This window comes from Bos indicus, chromosome 15 (genome assembly GCF_029378745.1).
Source record: "Bos indicus isolate NIAB-ARS_2022 breed Sahiwal x Tharparkar chromosome 15, NIAB-ARS_B.indTharparkar_mat_pri_1.0, whole genome shotgun sequence".
Taxonomy (NCBI): Eukaryota; Metazoa; Chordata; class Mammalia; order Artiodactyla; family Bovidae; genus Bos; species Bos indicus.
Genome location: NC_091774.1, coordinates 25,358,632 through 25,371,034, shown reverse-complemented (window position 1 = coordinate 25,371,034; position 12,403 = coordinate 25,358,632). Strand labels below are relative to the sequence as shown.

The 12,403-nt window shown below is 38.1% G+C and overlaps 1 pseudogene; it reads left to right on the top strand.

The window, feature by feature from the left end:
• The first annotated feature begins 7,943 nt into the window (after window positions 1-7,943).
• LOC109569206 (M-phase phosphoprotein 6 pseudogene) lies at window positions 7,944-8,856 on the top strand (annotated as a pseudogene).
• Window positions 8,857-12,403: the final 3,547 nt, after the last annotated feature.

Sequence of the window (12,403 nt, the reverse complement as noted above, 5' to 3'; positions counted from 1 at the left end):
TTTAAATTGCTTCTACAAAATTACACAAGCAACTCACACAAAAGGACAACTGGACAATGTGTGGATATTCAAAAAAGTTGAAGATTAATTATAAAGACTAAAATATAAGTGAAAGATACAGAATAAAATATGTGAATGATATATTCAGAATAAAATATGTGAAAGATATATGTTTCAAATTGCCAAAAATTATTTTTGAATGATATAATCCAGTACTACTGACCAAGGGACAAAGAAATGGGCCCTCCCATACATTGCTGCTGCTGCTGCTGCTGCTGCTAAGTCATTTCAGTCGTGTCGACTCTATGCGACCCCATAGACAGCAGCCCACCAGCCTCCCCCATCCCTGGGTCTAAATTGACACTAAACAATACATTAAAACACAAAAAATCATAGTCTATTGTGTACATGGCCACAGTACTAAGAAACCTCAGTGTAACAAAACTAGAGATTAAAATCAAGGCTATAATGGGAAAAGGCTGGAATGGAGCAGAGTTTAAAAACTGCAATACTAAAATTATTTTCACTGCGTGAAATTTCAAAAGGTATTTTTATTCACCTAAGTACAATTTGTTATTTCAAGCTACAAATAAATGTATTCAACAAATGTCAAAAAGATTACCTTCATAGACTGTTTTCTATAATGTAGCACTATTATAAAACAGAGAGAGAGACTGAACAATCCCATGTGCCCAGAAACTATGGTCTACTAAATAACTTTCATTTTAAAGAGAATATCATTAGGGAATTTTAAAAAGACTTTAAGCTAGATAAAAGCACTACGTGAAAAATTTGTGAAATGCAGCTACAGCTATATTTAGAAGGAAACATTTTGATATTAATAATAAAATAATAATGTTGAAAATTTTTATATGCCATGCATTTGTTAAAGTTTTTCTATTTAACTTTCTAATTATATTTTTATTATACTATAAAATATATACCAGTGAAAATAAAACATATATTTTTCAGAGAATATTCATTTTTAGGAAGCAAACACCTGGGCATAAAACACACCTTGTGAAAGAATATTTTCCCAAAACCTTAGAAGCTTCCTGTGTGCCCCTCTTCCAATCACATCCCCTCCCCCCAAGCCCATGAAAGGGGCCCACTGTCTTGATTCTGACTTCATAGTTGTTCCACATATGTATACATTACACTGCTTACTTTTGGCTGCTCCTTTAACTTTACCTAAACAGAATCAAATTGCATGTATTCTTTTGTGGCCTGATTATTTTGCTCATCACTCTCTTCCAGTTCATCCATATTGCGGCATGTAGCTATATATGTTTTCACTGCAATATCATTTAAACACACAATTATACATTCTACTGATGAGAAATGCTTGGATCATTTTCATGAACACACTTATACTTGTCTTCTGGGGCACATGTGCAAAATTTTCTCCAGGTTAAATATCCAGAACCAGTGGATTCTAGAATTTGCACATATTTGAGTTTACTAAGTAATGCCGAATTACTCTGCAAAGTAGATGAGCCAATTTACATTCTCACCAGTAGTGCTTGAGAAGTTCCTATCACACCATATTCCCTTTTGCCCCGTTTTATTTATTTAAAATGAATTCTGGGGACCTCCTTGGTGGTCCAGTGGTTAAGATTCCACGCCTCCTTTGCACTGGGCATGGGTTTGATCCCTGATCTGGAAAGTTTCACATGCCCTGCATTGTGGCCAAAAAAAAATACAATGAATTGTTTTTAAAAATACATTTTTATTGGGGTAACATTGGTTTATAACATGTTTCATGTACATATTATATTTCTATTTCTGTATATCCTATAGCTGCATCACTTTTTTTTTTTTTTGGTGGTGCTGGATCTTCAACTGCTGTGCATGGGCTTTCTCTAGTTACAAGGAGCGGGTGCTACTCTTCATTGCGGTGCACAGGCTCTAGGCTCTTGGGCTTCAGGAGCTGGCGGCTCGCGGGCTCTACAGCACTGGCTCAGTAGTTGCAGTGCACAGGCTTCGTTGCTCCGAGGCATGTGGGGTCTTCCAGGATCAGGGACGGAACCCATGTTTCCTGCATTGGCAGGTAGATTCTCAACCCTAGACCACCAGGAAAGCAAGCCCTGTACCACATTCTTAATTCCAGGTATAATCAGACTTTATAATACTGCCAATCTCATAGGAATGTTTTTATTGTGCTTTAAATTTGCTAAATAATAATGAAGTTGAACATATTATCATGTTTACTGACATTCAGATTTCCTCTTTCACCAAGTACCTCTTCTCATGTTTTTCTCCATTTTCTGCTAGGTTCTTTCACTTTTGGTTATTTGGCAGGCATTCTCTCTGTATACACTGGATATCAGTTTTTGTCAATTATATGTTTTGCAATTGTCTTTAACCAGTTTATGACTTGTGCCTTTAAGTTTTTATGGTAGCTTTCGAGAAAAGAAACTCATTTTAACAATCTTTTCTTTTACCTTATCTGTATACATATTTCTGCATACAAACACATGTGACTATGTTTTATTTTGCTTTTAGCATGTATGTTTGACGGTGGTCTATTTTAGGAAATTCTTCCCATTGTGGATAATACAAAGATATTTTCTCTGGAATTTATCTGTGTATGGTGTAAAGTAGGAGTCCTAGTCCATTTGTTAAAATATGGGCACCTAATTATCTGGGCTTTCTAATTATCTGGGTGGCGCTAGTGCAGGAGACATAAGAGAAATGGGTTCAATCCCTGGGTCTGGAAAATCCACTGGAGGAGGGCATGGCAACCCACTCCAGTATTCTTGCCTGGAGAATCCCATGGACAGAGGAGCCTGGTGGGCTACAGCCCCTGGGGCCACAAAGAGTCGGACACAACTGAAGTGACTTAGCACTCACGTAGCATGCATCCAATTAATATTTACTGAAGGAAAAAACTATCCTTTCTCCACTGATTTGAAAACCAACTTGTTATATATGGAGAGTCATGTGGTTTTGTTTCTGGATTCTCTATTTTGCTCTGTTGGTCTATTTGTCTATCCCTGCAACAATACCATCACCTAAATTCAACAGCTTTACCAGTCATTATATCTATGAAGACTATTTCCCCAAACCTATCATTCTTCAAGAGTGGACCAAGGGCTTCCCTGGTGTCTCAGTCATAAAGAATCCGCCTGCCATTGCAGGAGATACAGGTTTATCACTGATTCAGAAGATCCCACAAGCCGAGGAGCAACTAAGCCTGTGTGCCACAACTATTGAGCCTGTGCTCTAGAGCCGGGGAGTCACGACTCCTGAGCCCATGCAACCTTCAGCCCATGCTCCGCAACAAGAGAAGCCACTGCAATGAGGTGTCCTCACACTGCAACTAGAGAGCAGTCCCCACTCAGCGCAACTAGAGAAAAACCTGAACAGCAATGAAGACCCAGCACAGCCAAAAGACACACACAAAGAGTGGACCATAGTTAGGCCTTTGCTCAATCGCTCAGTCATGTCCAGCTCTTTGCAGCCCCATGGACAGTAGCCCACCAGCCTCCTCCATCCATGGAATTCTCCAGGCAAGAACACTGGTGGGGGTTGCCATTTCCTACTTAGGGCCTCTGAATCTCAATATATATTTAAGAATCATTTTATCAAAGGCCTACAAAATAAAAAGGTTGGGATTTTATTTTTATTAGAATTATACCAACTCGATAAATAAAATTGGGGGAAACTGACATTCACATAATCCTTAGTCTCTCTTGTGTATCTCTCTTCACTTAAGGATCCTTTAATTTCTTTCAACATAGTTTTATCATTTTCTCCATTAGGGGCTTACAAAGCTTTTGTTAAATATATTCCTATGTGTTTTGTATTTTTCTATGCTGTTGTAAATGGCATGTTCTTAAATTTTCATTTTCTAACTGATGTTTGCTGGTATATAAAAATGCAACATGGGTTTTATAAATGGTTTTTTATATCTAGCCGACTTGCTAAATTCTTATTTCTAAAAATGATTTGTACTTTCTTTTGAGTCATCCATATAGACATTCAAGTTATCTATGGATAATCAGTTTTATTACTTGCCTCCGAACCCTAACATGTTTTTATTTTTTTACTGACTTACGATGTTGGCAAGCTCAAGTATGATGATCAATAGAATTGGTGGTAAACATTCTTGACAAGATCCCATTCTCAATGGGAATTTTTGAACTATCAGCTAATATTAAGAATGATATTTTGAAAGCAATCAAGATGTCCTGTAGTATATGAATGGATAAATAAAAATTAGAAAAACTGTGAGAGATGTTCAGTTCATTTTTCAGGGGAGTATAACCTTAAAAAAAAAAAACTTGAGAAAACCATAATTTAAAAAGACACATGTACAGCAGTGTTCACTGCTGCACTATATTTAATAGCCAGGACATGGAAGCAACCTAGATGGCCATTGACAGACAAATGGATAAAGAAGTTGTGATGCATATATACAATGGAATATTGCTGTTGTTTAGCTGTTAAGTCATGTCTGATTCTTTGTGACCCATGGACTGTAGCCCTCCAGATTCCTCTGTCCATGGAATTTCCCTGGCAATAATACTGGAGTGGACTGCCATTTCCCTCTCCAGGAGCTCTTTCAAACCTGAGGCTCCTCACTGGTAGGCAGATTTTTTACCAAGCCACCAGGGAAGCCCACGATGGAATACTATTCAGCCATAAAAAGGAATAAAATTGGGTCATTTGTAGTGATGTAGATGAACCTAGAGTCTGCCAAACAGAGTGAAATAAGTCAGAAAGAGAAGAACAAGCATGGTACATTAATGCATATATACAGAACTAGAAAAATGGTACTGAAGGAACCTATTTGCGGGGCAGAAATAGAGACAGAGATATAGAGAACAAACTTGTGGACACAGTTGGGAAAGGAGAAGATGGGATGAACTGAGAGAGCAGCATTGATATATATACACTACAATGTGTAAAACAGATAGCTAGTGGGAAACTGTGATAACACAGGGAGCTCAGCTGGGTGCTCTGTGATGACCTAGATGCGTAGGATGTAGGGGTGGGAGGGAGGTTCAACAGGGAGGGGATATTGTATACTTACAGCTGATTCGGACTTCCCTGGTGGCTCAGACGGTAAAGCGTCTGTCTACAATGCGAGAGACCCGGGTTTGATCCCTGGGTCGGGAAGGTCCCCTGGAAAAGGAAATGGCAATCCATTCCAGTACTATTGCCTGGAAAATCCCATGGACAGAGGAGCCTGGTAGGCCACAGTCCATGGGGTCGCAAAGAGTCAGACACGACTGTGCGACTTCACTTCACTTCACTACAGCTGATTCATGCTCTTGTACAGTAGAAACTTACACACTGTTAAAGCAATCATCCTTCAATTCAAATTTTAAAAACTGACAAGGACAATATTTAAAAGAAAATTACAGGTCAATTTCATGAATGGACAGAGACACCAACTCCCTAAATATCAGCGAATAGACACCAACTGAGAGTTTGAAAAAAATAACCCTAATACTTTTATTAAGTACTTTATCAAGAGATTATTCTAGAAATGCAAAGATAATTTAATACCAGAAGATCTATAAATTTATTTCACCACAGCAATGGAGTAAAGAAGAACCATAAAGAAGGCTCAGCACTGAAGAATTGATGCTTTTGAATTGTGGTGCCGGAGAAGACTCTTGAGAGTCCCTTGAACTGCAAGGAGATCAAACCAGTCAATCCAAAAGGAAATCAACCTTCAATATTCTCTGGAGGCACTGATGCTGAAGCTGAAGCTCCAATACCTTGGCCACCTGATGCGAACTGCCAATTCATTGGAAAAGACCTTGATGCTAGGAAAGATTGAAGGCAAAAGGAGAAGAGGGCAGCAGAGGATGAGATGGCTAGATAGCGTTACCAACTCAGTAGATGTGAATTTGAACAAACTCCAGGAGACAGTGAAGGACAGGGAAGCCTGGCATGCTGCAGTCCATGGGGTTGCAAAAAGTTGGACACAACTTAGTGACTGACAACAAGAAAATACATCTCAAAACACATGGGAAAGACATTTGATAAAGTTCAACATTCAATTATAATTTCTTTCTAAAAACAAAAAATAAAGCGAGGATAAAACAGAACTTACATAACTTTTTGAAGGCTATGGATTAATGCCCTATAGCAAACATCGTAATTAATGAAAAAAATTTGATGCTTCCTTTTCAGGCCAATAACAAGTTAACAATGTATCACCACAGATACTGTTCAACATAGTATAGGATATTCTAGCCAATGTAATTAGACAGGAAAAAGAAAGAATAAGCAAAACCACAATTTATTTTTAAAAAAGCCAATGATATAGGATAGACAAAGACCAGTGTAATAAAGTTAAAAGCCCAGAAACAAACTCATCTGTTTATGAAACTTGGTGTGTGACAGAGGTGGTATCTTGCATAAGTCAGTGGAAAAGGATAAATTATTTAGCGTACAGTGACGGAAAATTTGTACACTCTATGGAAAAAATAAAGTTGGATCCTTACCTCACATAATCTCCAGATGTGGACTCCAGATGTAATAATACTAAAAACCAAAATGTAAAAAGAAAAACTAAAATACAAAGCTAATAAAAGGTTATATAGGAGAACGTCTTCATCTTCTTGATGTAGAGAACAATTTCTTACACAATATTCTCAAAGAACAAACCAGGAAAAGTGACAGATGTTACAATAATAAAATCAAAGGTCTCCATTTAAAGAAAGTCACCACAAAGTCAGCAGGTGGGTAACAGATTGGGAGTAAATAACTGAAATGAAAATCATTGGGATAAAAAAAAAATCCCACTGGAAAGTAGACAACAGATATAAATAGGCAATTTACAAAAGAAGAAGCCAGACAGCAATACATACACATGAAGACATACTCAAACCCACTCATATTCAAAAGAACACAAATTAAATAAGGAAATACTATTTTATACACATAAAAATGGCAAAATTATAAATCCATGCAATTCAAATTATTGACAAAGGCCTAGGGAAATGATCACTCTGTATTTCTGGTTACAATTAAAACTGCTGCAGTCATTATGGAGAAAATACCACCAGTGCTTAGAGAAATTAAGTACCAGGATATCCAATAACCCTGAACTCCTACTCCTGGCTCTATACTGCAGAGAAACCCCTGCCCAGACACACATACCAAGATATTCATGGCAGTATTGGTTGTGGTACCAATAAGGAAAATGAAAAATGAGCATATAAAGAAATACTTTAAAAAGTGATATTATTATAGCCTCATAAAGAGCTTCCCAAATGGCACTAGTGGTAAAGAACCTTCCTGCCAATGCAGGAGATGTAAGAGACAGGGGTTTGATCCCTGGTTTGGGAAGATCTCCTGGAGGAGGGCAACCCACTCCAGTACTCTTGCCTGGAGAATCCCCATGGACAGAGGAGCCTGGCAGGCTACAGTCCACAGGGTCACACAGAGTCAGACACAGGGACTTAGCGTGTGCACACACGCGCACACAGCCTCATAAACAGAGTATGGCTTTAAAAAAAAATGAGCGCTGCATCATAATACCACGAATTAAACACATTCATACAATATCATGTGCATTAAGGGAAAAAAAGGTAGAATGGAGAAACACAGAGCCAACAAAACATAGATGAGAGAATATAAATGGAAGTAGAAATAGGGAAATTAATATATAAAACAAGAGGGCTTTTGCATAGACCAATAATAATGTGCGGTGTGAATTAACTGAAAGGTAGAATTCAGTGACTGGAACGGATGGAATTTAATTCAATTCAGTAAATGTGGGACCCAAAAAAGAAAGTAAAAAAAAAATTTTATAAATCTGAGGGGAAAAAAACAGATCTGATAAACCTTTAAATGTATATACTTATAACCTTTTAAAAATTCATTACTATTGGTCTCGAACTAGCAATTTTGGTAACTCTGCCACTTGGTAAGAGTAAACACTGCCACTAGAATAAACAAAAGGATAAAAAGAGGACCGCGGGGCCCGGTGGGAGTCAGTATGGCAGCCGAGCGCAAAACTAAGTTGTCCAAGAACTTGCCGCGCGTGAAGTTCATGCAAAGGGGACTGGACTCGGAAACCAAGAAACAACTAGAAGAGGAAGAAAAGAAAATCATTAGTGAAGAGCACTAGTACTTGGATTTGCCTGAGCTGAAAGAGAAAGAGAGTTTCATTATAGAAGAGCAGAGTTTCTTGTTGTGTGAAGATCTTCTCTATGGAAGAACGTCATTCAGAGGATTTAATCCTGAGGTTGAGAAATTAATGCTTCAGATGAACACCAAGAACAAAGCAGAAGAAGTTAAAGAGCAAACAGTGGAGCCCGATGTGTCAGATGAAGAAATGGCTAGAAGATATGAGACCTTGGTGGGAACAATTGGGAAAAAGTTTGCTAAGAAAAGAGACCTTGCCATTTACGAAGAAGATGAAAATGGAGACATAAAACCAGTTAAAGCAAAGAAGATGTTCTTAAAGCCCCAAGATTAAAGTGGAGGCCTTAAGATATGGCTCAGGGATGAGAGCATATTTTGGAACTCAACTCTGCAGGTTCCTCTATAGTTATTAGTGGCGTGATGTTTATTTGTAAAGAAATGTATACTTTTGGAAACATGCTGTTTTTGGAACAGACATGTGATGGATGTTATACATCCTTTGCTTAACGGTGTTCATCAAGAGTGGACTTTAAACCCTTGGTCTTCAAAATGTACATAGGTATGTGGTAGCTTCCTAAAGAATATTTCATCTCAGATTTTTTTTTTAATATAACTCTCCAGTCACTGACCTTAAATTGAATTCGTGAAAACTAATACCAGTGTTTAAATTGCCCTTATGTTTATAAACATGTCAAGTCAGTTCATACATATATTTTGGAATCATGTCATGAGAATTTATTATATGTTAATTCATCAAGAACAAACTTGCCTCTTCAGGCTAAGTATTTTCATGCTACAAAGTCAATGTCAATGTGTGGAATTATGTTTTTTGTTGTTGTTTAAGCCTTAATTTTTAGACATGGTTCTATAATAAATACCTGTTTTCATATAAAAAAAAAAAGGATAAAAAGAACTAAATTTAACTTAAAAAACCCAAATGGCCAGTCATTCAAATAAAGAGTAATGTGTTCCTATGAATTACTACAGCTATTTTCCTGTTAGGCTCCATGTTATATCCAAAACACTACCACTTTACAACAAATAGAGGTTCATGTAGTAAGACTCTCACACTGTACTCCCCAATCAATTCCTCATGTTATATCCATCTTGCTTTATGAAAACATGGATGTATCACGAGTAACCCCAGAACTCCAGCCTTCTGGGGTCACATTTTCTTTAAGATTTAAAGAAAGGAGGGACTTCCCTGGCCATCCAGTGGTTAAGACTCTGCGCTCCCAATGCAGGGAACATGGGTTTGATCCCTGGTTTGGGAAACTAAGATCCCGCAGGCTGGCCAGCATGGCCTAAAAAAAAAAAAAAAAAAAAAAAACTAAAGAAAGGAATTCGAGCGTCTTCTTCTATGACAGGAAATTGAAGTCCTCCTGAATGTTTGAGGGTTCCCATGAGAGGCTTCTATGCCTTGGCTGCTGTGACTTGTCACATTTCACTGGTGACTACCGCTCTGTAGCTGCTCTTTGAGAACCAATGGCCAGCTTACTGCTACAGCTTAACCTTCTCACTTCTCTCAGCTAACTAATGCTGATGCTACACAGATAGGGATTTAACAGATTTCACTGCAAGTATAAATTATAACACACAAAAAGAAAACCTAAAATTATAAACTCGTCATCACAGCTCCTACAGTTCATCAGCCCAGGGAGCTCCCTTTGGCCATATTTTTTTTCCTTCATCGTCTCCTGGAATATCTGTCCAGTTCTGAATCCTTTCTACCATCTTCACCTTCAGGCCCCAGGAGACTACCAGGGTAAAACAAAAAAATGATTTGACTTATAACTCTCTGAATTCCTCCCCCTTTCTCCAGAAGGCAGAGGTTAATCTTCTTCCTCCTGGAATGTGGGCTGCACTTAGCAACTAGCTTCAAACAATTTTGAACATGGAAAGAAAAAGAGTAAAAAAAAAAAAAAAAATCAAACCTAAGTCTCTATACGATACTAGGAAATCACCTAAGTTAAAATTTTAGGTATAGCAATATCATGATTACTGTTTTGATTTTTTAAGAGTCCTTACTGAGCTATGTATCGAAATATTTACAGAAGAAATGACATGCTGTTTGGGGACTGCTACAGAATAATCTGTGAGGGAAGAGACCAGACGGGGTGCAGATGACATAACAGCAGAGTGACCTGTTCAAGCTGCATCAAAGTCTATGGGGGTTCACTATACTGGTCTTTTAACTTGGACATATGTCTTAAATTTTCTATAAACAATTAAAATAAATTCCTGCTGAGATGTACCCTCCCTCAATGAGAACCATTTACATTATTAAATGTTAATCACTTTGTATCTCTAGTTGACTTACTTGCATTCTGACTGCTTTACCCACATTATTAAAAAATACAAGAATATTATAACTATACAACCAAAGAGGCATTTTGATGATCTTACTAAAGCAGAAAGAAAGAGAGTGCTAAATCGTGTCCGACCCTTGCAAGCCCATGAACTGTAGCCCGCCAGGCTCCTCTCCATAGAATTCTCCAGGCAGGAATACTAGGGCGGGTTGCCATTTTCTTTTCCAGGGGAACTTCCCGACCCAGAAATTGAACCCAGGTCTCCTGCATTGCAGGCAGACACTTTACCAACTAAGCTACACAGGAAGCTTCCTAAAGCAGAAGTCTGTTCCAAGAGGACTTGCTATCACCTCTGACACAATCTGCTACCAACTTTAAATATTTATGGCAGGAGACAGACATTTTAAAGTTTGCCTCACTGAGTGGCCTGCTACATATATTAATAAATACAAAGGAAAAGGACAGGCCTCATTATACTAACAGTGGTCTTCTCTTTACAGTGTGGCTACTTTCTACAGTATTCACTTGTTATTGTATAATCAGAAAAAAAAAAACTGTCATATAAAACAAAAAAAAATATAGACGAAACAAAAAAGAAAGACTGTGCAAAAGATGATGAGAAAGGAAGCCTAGAAAAAGCAACCAGTGACTCCCAAATTAAACGTAAATTCAGTCTTATTCTAAAAAGTGTTCTTCATTGTGAAGCAAAGATACTGCTTTATCAAGCCTCAGCTGAACCCATGCAGAACATGCCTTGAGACTTTCTTGAGCCTATTCTAAATTTACTCAGTAGGCTTTTGCTTACATACTTATTTTTCCAGTGCCTCGATGCTGGAAAAAGGGCTGCCCGATACAGCACACATTAACATGGTATTTTAGCCACTAGAAAAGGAAACCGCATGTAAATGGATCAGCATCCATCCCGTGTGTGTTTGCTGGGAGTAAGTTCATCCTTAAGGCCCTGGTTTACTGCTGACTACTGATGATATCAAGTCTCTGGGCCAAGAACATGGACCCTAAAACTTGGGCGCCCAACTGAGATCCTGCTCCAGACCCTGTGAGTTGATCAGCTGACCATCATTTCCAGTGACACCCACCTCTCACTCATGATCACCCTCTTTTAATCTACAGTAAGGATGTGCTGTAAAAATCTTATACTCAAAAAAAAAAAAAAAAATCTTATACTCATTCATTCACTCAGCACTTGCAGAGCCCTGTTAAGAAGCGCCTAGAATGCCCCTTCTCCCTTAGCCCTCTAAGCTCCATTGATCCACCAAGTTCTCTGCTACCTCAAGGCCATAGTCTTGTGTGCCTCCTACAGCCTCCTGCCTCTCTTTCTGGACTAGACGAAAATGCTACCAGAAAAAGGCAAACTGCACTAGCCATTCTACTTAAGGTAGTCCTTTCTCTTCCCCAACCCCACCGCCATTTGTCTTCACCTCAGCACCTTCTCATTTAATAGCACAATAATCTTTTTCTCATGTATTATCTGTCTTGCTCTCTAGAACATAAACTCTATGAGGGCAGGGTTATGTCCAAGTCCTGACTAGACCCTCAATTTTTAAAACAATACACAGCACAAATCAGAGCCTCCAATAAGTATGTACTGAAATAATAAGTAAAAAATAAAACCTTATTCATAAAATTGTTATTTTCTCAAGATTAACTAAACAGTACCTAATTTCTCCAGATATCTGGACATATGCCATCCCATTTAAGTACTTTGTTTTCAGAGAAGAAATTCCCAAGGCAATGACCATCCCCCCCATATAATTTTAGAACTGTTTTATCAAGGGGCTGTAATACTCCATTCCCACGGGCCTTTCAGGAACTCAGTGTTTAAAAGTATTTGTCATGTTTTTCTCAAAAACCAGTGTTCACCTCCAGAAACGCTTACCTATTATATATTCTTCAAACCTAAACTAGCTTTAGGACTTAATTCAAATGAAGTCACTTGAAAATTTTCCAGAGTTTCTGTATGT